General features: G+C 35.9%; 1 pseudogene; it reads right to left on the bottom strand.

Annotated features, from left to right (window-relative positions):
- LOC112390454 (guanine nucleotide-binding protein G(t) subunit alpha-3-like) overlaps nt 1–15,666 on the bottom strand; it is a 45,778-nt pseudogene that overhangs the window by 11,400 nt on the left and 18,712 nt on the right.

A 15,666-nucleotide genomic window follows, 5' to 3' on the forward strand; every position in this document is an offset into this window, starting at 1 on the left:
TCGGAATCGTTTTCATTAAGAACCATGGCTATATCTGGTTAGCTCAGTAACAGAAGAAACTTTTGACTTTCTTGCTGGTTCATGCTGGAACTAGTTCATGAAATTGCTGACCCACTCCCAAATCACACTCCTGGGGATAGAAAGCTGAAATTCCACACTGTATCCTTTCCAACCTCCTCTTCGCTTCCATCAGTGCCTCAGTGTGTCCTTCACTCTTCACCGGAGGCCATATTTAAAAACCCTACTGTTTCCGGGAGAAATACTGTCCTCCTCCTGCCCACAGGATCTCTCACAGGTGGTGAGAGGCAGGAGTGAATCTGATTAAGCTGTGTGGTCTAGAAGAGTCTGTTAGATTAGAGGAAACAAACTGTCTTAGCTTCATCCTTCAAACCAGATCACGTCTTTGGACTAAAACAAACTGTATCACTGCTTTAAAAACAGTTGAAAATCACTTATTATACAATTTTGATACTAAGGCTTTAGGAGCTTAGCAATATGGCTATTTCTATAAAATTGTTAAATAGAGATAGCAATAGCCTGGTAAGGTTTTTATGACAAAATTGCCCATTATATTGAACCAAGTTTATACATATAACCTAACTAGGAAGATCATAATGGGCATGTATCCATTCCAGACAGAATGAGAGGTATAATCTAACTGAATATTAGTTATTACTCAACAGTTGACGTTTTCAGGGAATAAGCTGAAGGGCTGTTATGCGTTAGCACCTAGCACAATGCCTTGAAAGCCAATGCTATTTTATTTTATTTTTTTAATAAATTCAACAGCGATATAGATAATTTATTCTTGGAGGAACTTTCTGATTTTAAGCTGAAATAAACTAAGAATTGCCAAGTGCCTCAAAGGGATTTTGGCCAAGGACCAATAGACAATCACACTTCAGAAACACATATATGTATTATGTGAAAATTTATCACCATGTTTTATTCTAATAAAGTTTAATTTTATTAAAAAAGACAAATCAAGATAGAAATATCAGAAGAAAGTATTGGGAAAATGTTCTAGTTTATCTCTTTTCGATTTTTGAAGCCAGGTCCTTGGTGAATTTCCTGTTAACTCAGGGCTGCATATGTGGTAGTATACTACTGGTCAGCTCATGCAGGAGCAAAAACCAAACCAAACCGAACCAAACAAAAACATACCTGCCATGATAGAGATTAAATTCATTTTAATGATAGCTGAATGAATGCTTTGGTAAAGACACATTTTAATGTACTTTTATTTGCATGCATAAATGATCTCAAGCGAAGCAGTAGCAGAGTGACAAATTTGCATTTAAGATGTTCATTTTAATAAACAAATATAGAATTTGGGTGCTCAAGCCTGTGGTCTAAAACTTAAACCAGAGACCCTGAATACATCCAGCTCAAATCACTTAAAAAATATCTGATTCTTTTTCTAATCATATAAAAATAGTATTCTCCTAGTAAAGTCCACGTTGAATCTTAAAACGTGGCGTTTAAGTCACACACTGGACAGCCCAATCAGCAAACCATGAAGTATTAATTAAAATTTTTCCCACTCTCATGACCCTTTTCTTTCAGTTTGCTAGTACTGGTTAGGGGAGAGATGTTATGTAGCCAACAAACAACATTCTCTGATTAGGACTCACCTCTTTGCTGGCCTCAACTTAAAGGGTTGCTAGGTTTGAGAGAATAACAAATATCTCACTTTCACACAAAAAAATGGATGGATGGTTGGACGGGTGGATGAATAAATAGACAGAAGGAAGGAAAGAAAGGAAAAGAAGGAGGGGAGGTAGAAAGGAAGAGAGGAGAAGGAAAAGAAAGACCCCTGCCCCGTATAATGCATATGAAATAAAATGGATGTGTTATCAATCTGATAGTGTATTTAGTCTTAAAACGTGAATGTAATTAAGTATTTGAAAGAAAAAAATCGGCTGTTAATTTTTGGAAGAAAGCAATGGCCATTTAACTATTTTTCTTAGCAGGCTTTTACTTAATCTTCCCTTTAAGAATCCATAAGGGAAAAGAAAGTTAACATTTAAATTTTTAAATTTTAAATGAAAACTTTCTTTTTCCTGTCGTTATTCTACGGCTCTTTGCAAATCGATGTGGGTGGTTAAAAATCATTACTGGCGAGGTTCACAAAAATGGATGCAAATAGATATTGTGTAGATTTGCTAAACTTGAAGAACAGACAGATGCTTTTGATATGAATCTGAAATGTGATAGTGCCAGTGTAAAATATATTTCATGTGTCAAAACAAAGAAAAAAGCTAAAATTAAAGATTAGAAAGTCTAGGAAAAGCAATAAAATGTCGTTCTATTTGCCCATTTTGGGTATACAATATGTAAAATTTTTTGTTATCAAAGAGCAAAGAATTTGGTAAACATGATGATAATATAATTGCAAATACAAGTTACATTATTTTAAGGGAAAATGTTTAACCAGTAATATGTATCTGAAACTAAATGTATGAATTACAAGTGTTGAACTATCCTTCTCTTCTTCTCTCCCCGGAACATTGCTAAGCAACATTTTATGAGAATATTCCATAACTCAGTTTCTGATTGTGACTGCCTTTATCAGTGATTCATATCAAAAAGCAATGTTTTATACTATAGCTTAGTATTAAAACATTGTTGATGTAATCACAGGATGATATCCATTCTCTAGGTCATCAGAGAGATAAGAGCAGGACTTTCCTCCAAGGGCAATATGTCCATTGGATTTTGGAATTTAAAGTGAAAACGGATGAGCAATCACAGAAGACTGTTGTTATGTTTTCCTAGAATTTATATGGTTTGTTTTCTCTCCATAATCCTCCTACTTGTTATGCTTAAAAATCTGAAGCATCATGCACGTCTTACTGTTCTGTCCTCAAATAATCTTTCATTTGTTTAACTTTTACTTAACTGCTTTTTAAAGTACTGCTAGCATGTTCTGTTGGGAGCCTCAGAAGAACTGCTATTTTTACCCTTTTACACATTCATATGCATGGACAGAAATATAGAATAAGTATTGACATTATATTTACATGCATGTGCACACATGCTTATAAGCATGTAACCATGGGACAGGTCAAGGACCACTTACTAAAATGGAAATTTAAAATCATTTTGATAATGAAATTATAAACATTGTTACAACATCCTAATTTCCTTATGGCTAAAAGTTGTGAAAATTATATAATCTTGCTTGAGACTCAAAAAGAATCCCACAATATACAAATGTTTTCAAATCAATACATAACTTTCTTCTAAAATGCTATATCATGCCCATCAAACCAATGGAGCCAAAGCATGTATCATTAATAAGGTTATTTTAGAAGATGATTTGAGTAACTTGAATAGAGATGAAGTGAATAGCCCAAGACCTCAGTGTGCATGTTACCAGTCTGTGTTCATGCTGAACTTAGTGTGTAAGGATTAAATCTTTTTAATTGGGAGAAAATATTTACAACATATATATCTTCTCAGACATATAGGTTCAAAATTAGTTATTTAAAATGCTCCTGTGGTTATGTTTCTTACATCTTATTGCACCATCTTGATCTTTTTTTCTTTCTCTTCACTTGCTTTTTAGTATGATAAAATGTAAAGCCATTTACTTTCATCATTTGTGATTACAAATGTAGAGCATACAGAGTTACAATTCTTAAATGTAGATGTTTCAGCTCCAGTTCCTGTCGAAACGCATTCGCTTGCTAAGCTGCTGAGTCATTGACCTGATATTCAGATGCCCTTTCAAAGCAGGCCTGAATTCCTGGATCTCTCCACAGTCGTTTTATTACCTCAGCCAATTCAGGCATCGTGCTGCCGTCTTCCAGGGTATTTGTTATCGCATAAAGTTGTCTTTGGTCTTTCTATAGCATTGTTTTTGTGAGAAGGATAAAAATACGTTGTTATTTGGGATCACGTATTCATTTTTTTCCAATAGAGCATTTCAATTTGTTGATTCTTATTTCATTCAGTAATAATTTTATTGAGCATCTAGTCACTATATTTTCAGGTTAATACATTAGAACTCAAGTTCCGTATAAGGATTGGCTCATGTCCAGAAAAGTTTTTCATTGCAAAAACTCAACTATTACATGGAGAAATTAGGATATTTTGGTATATATCCCTGACTTCTAAATGTGATGAAAAAAGGGATAACAATATTTTAGTGTGAGTCCACTGAGCTTCTAGACAACCAAAATGCTGGTGTCAAAGGGTAATGAACCTGATCTCGTCAGACACATTGTCTTCCTTTGATTATGGCCATATATTTTCCAGGAAACAAAAATACCAAGTAACAATTAGAGTAAAAAAGGAAATTAAAACTCAGTACTCTAAAATTATAGTTTAAAAAATGTATTGATATATTAGTATTATTTGCGATCATGTACCTCTTTGTAATCATAAAAATTAGCAATGGTAAACTTTTTAAAAAAATTAATTAATTTTATTTTTGGCTGCGTTGAGTCTTCGTTGCTGCAAGCGGGCTTTCTCTAGTTTCAGCGAGTGGGGGCTACTCTTCGTTGCGATGCGTGGGCTTCTCATTGCGGTGGCTTCTTCTGTTGCAGAGCGCAGCCTCTAGGCGAGCAGGCTTCAGTAGTTGCAGCGCACGGGCTCAGAAGTTGTGGTGCATGGGCTTAGTTGCTCTGTGACATGTGGGATCTTCCCGGACCAGGGCTCAAAGCTGTGTCCCCTGCACCTGCATTAGCAGGCGGATTCTCAACCACTGTGCCACCAGGGAAGCCCAGCAATGGTAAACATTTTGATCCACCCAGTTTTTGAACATCCTTGTAGGTGTTGTCACTTGCGTGCCTTTGGGGCAAATCGATAGGGCAGAGTTGAGACTTCATTAGGAAAAGAGATGGGATGGAAGTAAAGTAAAAAGAGGAAAAGGAGAAAAGAAAAAGCAAGCATTGTGTTACTCCTGATGGGATATTTGGAAGTGACAAGGGCAGAAGGAAACAAAAGTTTGAGTAAATAATGTACTCCACAGTTTACTTAAACTAATCAAACACTGGTTTATGACAAAAATTTTTGATTAAGAATCTGGATTTCAGACTAATTCAGTTATTGACCGTGATGCTAGACCAAGCAAATGAAGAAATCTGGGCTCAAATCTTGGTTGTCAGACTCCAAATCTCATGCTCTTTCTTGCTCAAACTCTTCTGAGTGCATATTATTATAACGACTCACATGACATTTAGCACTTGTAATATTTTACATAATCCTGACAACAGTAGTCACATAGACACAATATTTTCTCCGTCTTACAAATGACGAATCTAAAACTTGGAGGTAAATTTGCCAAATCAATGAAGACAATAAGCATTGAAGAGTCAAACCCAAACGTATTTTCTACAAAATCAGGTGGATACCAGTGAAGTATGTCTAATAAGTACCTGATGACTTTCTGATATAATTCAATTTATTATTATTTGAAATCTATGACAGGCTTCTGTCACCATTTTACCAAAAATCTGCTCTTTGCATGAAGAGCTAAGGGTATAGCTCTCATTGTTAAAGAGAGGCTCTGTTGAGACTAAAAACCTTACTTCATCTTTCTTCAATTGGATTTTATTGCCAAACCAAACTGATCAGATGACCACTAGGCCACAAACTTTAACTGGCCCAAATCAAGGGCTTTGATCCTATTTTATTGCATCAACGAAAGGTGAACTTTAAAATCCTTCTTCCCGATTAGTTTGATGTGATAGGAAAGTGCAAATTAGTGAGATATGATCCGATCACTTTGCTGGCATCATCCTATTTGCTTCCTTCCACACTAAAGTGCCATTTAGGACAAATGAGGCAGCGCGACAGCTGCTCAAACGGTACTGTCCCTAAAGGGAAAAAAAATCACATGCCTTGTAAGCTTTACAAAACAAGCTATTAAATACTCTTTCATTCTTTTAAATAGTCACCATTTTTAATTTACATATACTTTATTTGTAGAGGTATCAAGAATATAGTCTCACCATGAGCATTTAAATGTCCTGAAGTCCTCTTTGATCATCATTTATTATTAGCTTCCCCAAGGGCAAGCCATCCTGTCAGTTTGGTTTTGTCTTTCAAGACCTTTTATATTTTAGTGTACTGCATGCACAGGTAAAGTTGATGGTAGTGATTTTCAAACCAGGCTGCACATTGTAAACATGTGGGGTACTTTTAAAAAAATGTCAATACCAGGACCCCAACCCAAACAAAATGAGTCTGAATCTCCAGGTGTCACGGTCTGCAAAGGTAGCTTTAAAAATCTCGCAGGTGTCTCAAATGTGCAGCCTGAGTTGAGAATACCTGGCAACGTATTTTTTTAACCATAAATAATATCGTATTAGACATACTGCAATTCGATTCTTGAAGTTCTTCTACAGTTATCAAAGGGTTGATGATAATTAAAGAGTCCAAATTGATATTGTTTAAGGGAATGGGCCCACCAATGAAATTTGAATTTTTGAAATGCATCACACCAAAATTAACAGCTATTATGAACAGTCTTCTATATAACAACCAAGTTGATTGAACATCAAACTCCTACCAATTATCTTCCAGATGAAAAACAAAAAAAACCCAAAACTCCAGTAATTTCCCGTCAAACTCAGAATAAAATTCCAAATTCCTTACTGTGGCTCACAAGGCTCTACATTTTTAGCCACGTCTTCCTTTCTAATTTTATTTCCTGCCTCCCCCCTACCCCTGCACTTTTGTCCCTCTTTCCTCAAGACACACTGGACTCCTTACTATTCCTTGAACTCTCCAAGCCCCCATTTCAGAGCTTTTGAGAATGGCTGATCTCTTCGTGTGTTTCCTGTGGCTCACTTCCTACTTCACTGAAATCTTCCCAAATCTTCATCTCTTCCCAAATACCACCTCCTCAAGAATGCCTTCCCTACCACCCTTTCTTTCATTCTTTCATCACTTTCTAACCCCTTAACCTCCTTGATTTTTCTTCATAACACTTATTGCTACCTATATAGTACACAGTTCTTTATATCTTTTATATTAGGCTATAAGCAAATGAAGGCAGAGATTTTATTGTTTTGTTCATTTCTATATCCTTAAAACCAAGAACAGAACCTAACACATCGTACATGTCCCTGAAATATTGTTGAATGGATGAATCAGTAAAATGAATATACTAATTAGCTCAGACCTCATGTTCTAGAGAAATTTTAAGGGATGTCTAATAATTTTCCAAAAGTTTCAAATAATTCACAGTGGGTATGAGTGGCGTCCTAAAGAAATTTTTTTCCCCTATCATGTATTTGGAAAAGCTTGGGAATTATGGTGGTTCTAGAATAGCTCATTCTCTTAATGTTGGATCGTTCTAGAATTATGTTGCATAGAAAGTGAAATATATGTTCCCTCAACAAGTTACTCAGACTTTCTTCATCAACATTAGGGACCTCAGATGATCCTAGAACCTTGTGGAACTCATTCTGAACCCTAGAATCATATTTCAAAGTGTTGCGGAAAAAAATATTGATATATCAATGGAAGGAAAGGATATCATAGCCTAATAATTTGCAGAACTGTCAGGTTCCGAATACCAAGTTTTAACTATAGGATCTTCAGAGCCTTTGCTTACAAATACTGTTGGTAAATTTCCAGTAAGTTGTTATAGTACATATGTATCCCAAAATTATTTGATTACAGAACTTTTATCATAGAACATCTTGAGGAATCAGTGTTCTTTAGTTGAAATTATAGGATTCACTTCATAGGGTGCTATGTCAAAGATGGTCACAACACCCAAAATGTGTAATTAAAGTGTTGTTAATTTTCAGCATCCTTTTATGTTGGTCTAGTGATTGCTTTAGATGCTCTAAAATAGAATATAGGAATATTCAGAGAGAGTAAATGCCTTTATTATTTCCCCCTCTTGTTTCTTCAACTTTGCCCTCTTTAAAAGTTATATACTCATGAAATTAGTTTATCAAACATTAAACCAAAAGAAACAAGAATGACCCCCGTTTAGCTGTATTCCCCTTCAACTACAGATTCTCTCTCTCTCATACTCTTCAGTGATAGTTCTTTAAACTCTGTTCTCATATCTACTCATTTCTGAACACACTTCATTGGATTCTGCATTCACAACTTTTCTGAAACCTCTCCCATAATCTCTACATTATCAAATCCATTAGATTCTTTTATATATACTACCTTCTTGACCTCTTCAGACCTTTCCATTTAGATCACCTTCCTTTGGAGCATTTCACTCAAATTCCGTGATTCCATATTCTCCTGGTTTTCTTCTTACTGTTCCATCATTTTCTCCAAAGTTTCCTATTCCTCTCAAATGACCGGAAACTGTTGGAGTTTTTCAACATTGTTACCTAAGTCTCCATTCTCCTTAGTGCCTTTCTCTTCTCAATCTAAGCACTTGATCTCTTCCATCCCATCCCCTTCCTTAATGTAAATTATATGCCTTAGTGTAAGGGTATGGCAGTAACACTGAGACTTAAGTCTCTAACCAAATAAACCCTTTGAACTTCAAATGCACATTTTCAACTGTTCATACATGTGGATAGCTCGCAGAATTACAAACTCAACATTTCCAAAGGGAAATTTATTAGTTCCGCCCCATCCTCATTAGTACAGTCTTCCCTTTCTCAGTAATTCTCTCTGCACATGACGAGGATTTAGCTCCATATCCAGCTATGCTGCTCTTTTGAAATAGCTCATGCTTTGTAATTACTTGTTCAACACCAAATTTTCTTCTCTAGAGGGCAAATACTATTTCCATCTCATTTACTGCTGATTCCTCAGTATATTCCTAGTGTCCAGTCAGATGTCTGCCATATCAATAATAGTTTAATGAAAAAAAACTTTTTCAAATGGTATTGGATGTGTAGACTTCAATACATAAGTGTTAACGAGCCTCCATTCAATGCGATTATTGGAAAGTAAAAATACCTAATATTTACTGGGAGCTTAACGTTCTTCAATACTTTGTGTTTATGTGGGTTTCTTATGGTTTTGCTTCCTCCTGTAATGCTCATTGTAATTGAATGATGAAAGCACTAACACTGTGTGTATGAGAAATCTGAAACCTAAGTAACTTGTCCAGACTTACAGAACCAGTGACTAATAAAGCTCATGTATATTTTCGGTTAGGATACTTTCTGTCTTTGAATGGCAATCTGTGTGATGATGTACAAACTGTATAAAATAAATTCAAATACATAAACTGTATAAGTAAATTGAAAGCTAAATTGAAAGCCATAGGACACCAGATCTCTGAAAGCCACACATAAGCAAAGTGCTTAGCAATTGTCTGTTGAATAAGCAGTTTAAGCCAGGTAGAGAGTGTATTAATCTTAAAATCAAATACTGAAGAATGTGATTGAAACTGCTATCATCTACATTAATCGAAATCAAAATATGAGCTATATAGTACCTGACAACTGTGATGCTTGATGCTTGAGGACATAAGTACTCCTAAGGAGTTATGTCAGTTGCTTAGTGCTGCTTAAGTTACTCTGTTTACACCATTTAATGTAGGGTTTGAATAAATGACATTTATTTCTATTTTGTAGTTAGCATAATGGCAGCCATGTACAGAGTCTGTTTTCACTCCACCTGCATGCCAGATCATTAAGACTCTTAACCAACACATTTCAGGTATTTAGTGATGACTGGCATCACTGATTTGCAAACATTGGGCTGCATGAAACAAAAAATATATTTAAGTAGCAGTGGGCAAGGTAGTGATGCAAATAAATGCAATATTACACATGCAAATTCAAACATTGCTAAATCATCCTCAAAGGATTGCAAAAGGATTGCAGAAGGATTGCAGAAGGAAAACCTGTTTGAGGAACTATTACTGCTTAAAAGGGAGAAAATAAACGAAATAATCCTAATTGTTAAAAATCCTTGTATAGGGAAAAGCACTATAGTGGAAGCCAGGAGAAGCGGGTTTTGCCCTAAACTCTGGCTGTTTAATGCAGGTCAACTTGCTAATCCTCTCTGGTCCTTCTTTTTTGTTTACATCTGGAAATAAGGGGATTCTACTTCGTTGTCTCTTAAGGGTCAGTCATTAGCTTTTTACTTAGCAAAGTTATTTCTTTTCAAGAGAAAGATTTCAATATTCCGAGGACAAAGATATACACAGAGTTCTGAAACTTTTTGTGGTGTTTATAACATGACGTCTAGAGGAAATGAAGTAATTTAACATAACATTCACATCTTGTCCTATCACTTAAGACACACTGGAAAATAGGAGTGCCTACTTTCTATTTATAACAGTAACCAAGGCATCCTCTTTAGTGGCGGTAATTACCCTCTGTTAAATCCATTGTCACTGTTCCATGGTGTGTACCTGCCGCTGAGTTCTCAAAGTTGAAATGCCTAGACATTTAATTTGGCTGAACTCTTCTTTCCCTTCCACTCATTCAAACAGAGCTCAAAGTTTTACCACTAGTTTTGGAATACACAACTATTGAAAGTTAAGGTCTTTGTGTATGCTAATCACTTTTTTGCATAATATGTTCTTGTTGCTTTCTGTTTTTTTTTCTTATTGCTTTTAAAAGTGCTTGTGTGTTCAGTAGGCATCATTTGAATGACATATTACTAAGGATTTGCATTGCATCCATACACATAGAGGCTTTAGCATAGGGGGAAAAAACAACACAAATGCCTCCCAAGATATTAGAACCTTCAAATACAAGGACTCTTAGTGAAAGGAGTAAAGGCAGTACCTATACCTATTATTTATTGTTTTTAATATTTGATTGCCAATAATGGCTGTATTTCTACCTCAAAAATGGCCATGTTTGTCCTGCTGTAGCAAGCAATTAAATAACTTAAATAAGTGAATAAAATAGTCAATTAAAGGCTGTAGAAAAAAAACAGTAAAATGTCTTTATGGATAGATCAGGAATAAGTTCATTGAAGAAATCCCAGTTCTCTGTCAGAAATTGAAATATTACTTTAATTAGTAAATTTAAGCGGCAATTATAAATAAACTTGGGGGCATTTAGGTTTTCTTCCTGGAACAGATTCTGATCGTTATACTTTTCTCATAGGATGAGGAAATACCTTTCACCAAGCAAACTGACAAAAGCACAGTTAACAAAATCCAGTTGTAGTGGGACTTAAGCAATATTGCTTTTTAAGGGCTGCAATTGACGTGAGACAGAGCTCTATGCCTGGAAGTTCATTCCTAGATCTGTTCAAATTAATAAGCATTTACTGGGCATTTTCAGTAACGTATTTCATGCACTGAAGAGAATGAATGAATTATAAAAGTTCCTCCTCCCTAAAAACAGAGTAGTGCACCAATGCCCCATACAGTAGCCACCAGACACGTTAATTAAAATTAAGGAAAATTAAAAGTTTAGTTCCTCAATCACACTAGCCACATAGGGAGAGCACAGGTGTAACATTCCTGTCACCACAGAAAGTTCTATTGGAGAGTAGTAGATTACAGGAAGGTAGGGCATGAAATTCTATTTTTGTACAGTGTGATAATGTGTAGCAAAAATACTGGCAGGTGGTATGATGAACTAGAAAAAGTGCTCAACTCTATTGGGAGTGGTTGTAAGCGATCAGGGAGACTGCCTGGCAGCAGTGATGATCAGCTGATTTTTCAAGGATAAATAGTTATTTCCAGAGAGTCAAAAGGAAAACGAACATTTTAGGCAGAAGGATCTGTGTGACCAAATAGATGCTGACAATCATCAAGCTTTCAGTATGTGCCAAACATTGTTTTAAGTGCTTTCTATGTCTTGTTTCTTACAGTAAGCCTTCATTTAAAGTAGGTAAAATTGTCACCTACATTTTACAGGTAAGAAACATAGGCATAGATATCCTATGACTTAAGTCACTATCCCTGACTTAAAATGTTAGTGTCTAGTACAGCTGTTCAACAAACACAGTCTACTTTTGGAGCCTGTGATCTTAGCCACTAAGCTGTATTGCCACCCATAGCATGCTAGTGCACAGAACTGTTGTGGTCCAGCATTTCTGAAGCAGGAAGTAGGAAGGGGGAAATTGTGGGATGTTAGGATGAAGAGATCGGCAAGAGCTGGATTCTGAACTGTTGATTTACCACGTCTAGGAGCTTCATCTTGATAGTATAGGTGAAGCATTCAATTTATGAAGGAGACACAATCATTTTTTCAGGGATCAGTTGGTGGCACTGTGGATAATGCAGTGGAAGGAGGAGAGGGGGAAGTAGAAACAACACAGCAAGATGCCGTTATTAATCCAGGTCAGAAATGCTGAGGTTTCGAACTAAGGCAGTGACAGTAGAGTTAAATGACATGTTGGGAAACATACCTTATGTAGGTGTAGCATAACTTGGTAAGAGAGTGAGGGGTCAGTATAACTACACCTAGATTTATTTCTTGAGAGGCTGCTGTTGCTGTGATTCATTGTAGGGGACTACAGGCCAGATGGGCAGATAAGTTTAACGTCGTTTATTCTGATTTAGACCTATCCACAGAATATAGAGGTAGATATTATCTGCTTCCCTAGTTCAGACAAAGTGTCTGAGTTTGGAAGAAATATTCTGGCACAGTCCCCTTGAAGATGATTGTGAAAATCAGTGGACTTCAGCGATTTTCATGTGATGAAAGCGTAGAGTAAGCAGAGAAGAGGACCTGATACAGTAGAGACACCAACAATGATGTGCTCAAAGAATAGGGGAGGATAGTAGAGTTTGGAGGTGAACTGGGAAAGGGAGTGATCCTAGAAGCCAGGGTAAAGTTGTAGGAGGGAAAAACTCAATGAAGTCAAGTGGAATTAAAATAAGGACTCATCACTTCCTAAAAAATGGCAATTAGGAAATCATAACTGACATTTATAAGGGCAATTTCTGTGACGTGCCAGAGGCAAGAGCAATGGAAATGGTTGAAGGACAGATGGAAAGTGGAAGAAGAGAGCTAGTGTTCACTGTTTTTTTTTTTTTTTTTTAAAAATCCTTCAGTTTGTTAATATGGTGTATCACGTTGATTGATTTGCGTATATTGAAGAATCCTTGCATTGCCGAGTTAAACCCCACTTGATCATGGTGCATGATCTTTTTAACGTGCTGTTGGATTCTGTTTGCTAGTATTTTGTTGAGGATTTTTGCATCTATGTTCATCAGGAATATTGGCCTGTAGTTCACTTTCTTGTGACATCTTTGTCTGGTTTTGGTATCAGGGTGATGGTGGCCTCATAGAATGAGTTTGGGAGTATTCCTCCCTCTACTATATTTTCGAAGATTTGAGAAGGATAGATCTTAGCTCTTCTCTAAATGTTTGATAGAAATCGCCTGTGAAGCCATCTGGTCCTGGCCTTTTGTTTGTTGGAAGATTTTTAATCAGAGTTTCAATTTCAGTGCTTCTGATTGGTCTGTTCATATTTTCTATTTCTTCCTGATTTAGTCTTGGCAGGTTGTGCATTTCTAAGAATTTGTCCATTTCTTCCAGGTTGTCCATTTTATTGCCATAGATTTGCTTGTATTAATCTCTCATAATCTTTTGTATTTCTGCAGTGTCAGTTCTGGCTTCTCCTTTTTTATTTCTAATTCTATTGATTTGAGTCCTCCCTTTTTTTCTTGATGAGTCTGGCTAATGGTTAATCAATTTTGTTTATCTCCTCAAAGAACCAGCTTTTAGTTTTATTGATCTTTGTTATCATTTCCTTCATTTCTTTTTCATTTCTTTCTGATCTGATTTTTATGATTTCTTTCCTTCTGCTAACTTTGGGGTTTTTTTGTTCTTCTTTCTCTAATTGCTTTAGGTGCAAGGTTAGGTTGTTTATTTGAGATGTTTTCTGTTTCTTAAGGTAGGATTGTATTGCTATAAACTTCCCTCTTAGAACTGCTTTTTCTGCATCCCATAGGTTTTGGGTCGTCGTGTCTCCATTGTCATTTGTTTCTAGGTATGTTTTGATTTCCTCTTAGATTTCTTCGGTGATCACTTCCTTATTAAGTAGTGTATTGTTTAGCCTCCATGTATTTGTATTTTTTACAGATCTTTTCCTGTAATTGATATCTAGTCTCATAGCGTTGTGGTCGGAAAAGATACTTGATACAATTTCAATTTTCTTAAATTTACCAAGGCTTGATTTGTGACCCAAGATATGATCTATCCTGGAGAATGTTCCACGAGCACTTGAGAAAAATGTGTATTCTGTTGTTTTTGGATGGAATGTCCTATAAATATCAATTAAGTCCATCTTGTTTAATGTATCATTTAAAGCTTGTGTTTCCTTATTTATTTCCATTTTGGATGATCTGTCCATTGGTGAAAGTGGGGTGTTAAAGTCCCCTACTATGAATGCGTTACTGTCAATTTCCCCTTTTATGGCTGTTAGTATTTGCCTTATGTATTGAGGTGCTCCTATGTTGGGTGCATAAATATTTACAATTGTTATATCTTCTTCTGGGATCTATCCCTTGATCATTATGTAGTGTCCTTCTTTCTCTTTTAATAGTCTTTATTTTAAAGTCCATTTTGTATGATATGATAATTGCTACTCCAGCTTTCTTTTGGTTTCCACTTGCATGGAATATCTTTTTCCATCCCCTTACTTTCAGTCTGTATGTCTCTCTAGGTCTGAAGTGGGTCTCTCGTAGAAAGCATGTATATGGGTCTTGTTTTTGTATCCATTCAGTCAATCTGTGTCTTTTGGTGGAAGCATTTAGTCTGTTTACATTTAAGGTAATTATCGATACGTATATTCCTATTCCCATTTTCTTAATTGTTTTGGTTTTGTTATTCTAGGTGTTTTCCTTCTCTTGTGTTTCTTGCTTAGAGAATTCCCTTTAGCATTTGTTGTAAAGCTGGTTTGGTGGTGCTGAATTCTCTTATCTTTTGCTTGTCTCTAAAGGTTTTAATTTCTCTTTCAAATCTGAATAAGATCCTTGCTGGGTAGCATAAGCTTGGTTGCAGGTTTTTCTCTTTCATCACTTTAAATATGTCCTGCCAGTCCCTTCTGGCTTGCAGAGTTTCTGCTGAAAGATCAGCTGTTAACCTTATGGGGATTCCCTTGTGTGTTATTTGTTGTTTTTCCCTTGCTGCTTTTAATATGTTTTCTTTATATTTAATTTTTGACAGTTTGATTAATATGTGTCTTGGCATATTTCTCCTTGGATTTATCCTGTATGGGACTGTCTGTGCTTCCTGGACTTGATTAACTATTTCCTTTCCCATATTAGGGAAGTTTTCAACTATAATCTCTTCAAATATTTTCTCAGTCCCTTTCTTTTTCTCTTCTTCTTCTGGAACCTCTATAATTCGAATGTTGGTGTTTTCATGTTGTCCCAGAGGTCTCTGAGACTGTCCTCAGTTCTTTTCATTCTTTTTTCTTTATTCTGCTCTGCAGTAGTTATTTCCACTATTTTATCTTCCAGGTCACTTATCCGTTCTTCTGCCTCAGTTATTCTGCTATTGATCCCATCTAGAATATTTTTAATTTCATTTTTTGTGTTGTTCATCGTTGCTTGTTTCATCTTTCATTCTTCTAGATCCTTGTTAATGTTTCTTGCATTTTCTTTATTCTGTTTCCAAGATTTTGGATCATCTTTACTATCATTATTCTGAATTCTTTTTCAGGTAGACTGCCTATTTCCTGTTCATTTGTTAGGTCTGGTGGCTTTTTACCTTGCTCCTTCATCTGCTGTGTGTTTTTCTGTCTTCTCATTTTGCTTATCTTACTGTGTTTGGGGTCTCCTTTTTGCAGGCTGCA

The sequence above is a fragment of the Neophocaena asiaeorientalis genome, unplaced genomic scaffold (assembly GCF_003031525.2).
Source record: "Neophocaena asiaeorientalis asiaeorientalis breed wild unplaced genomic scaffold, Neophocaena_asiaeorientalis_V1.1 scaffold483, whole genome shotgun sequence".
NCBI lineage: Eukaryota > Metazoa > Chordata > Mammalia > Artiodactyla > Phocoenidae > Neophocaena > Neophocaena asiaeorientalis.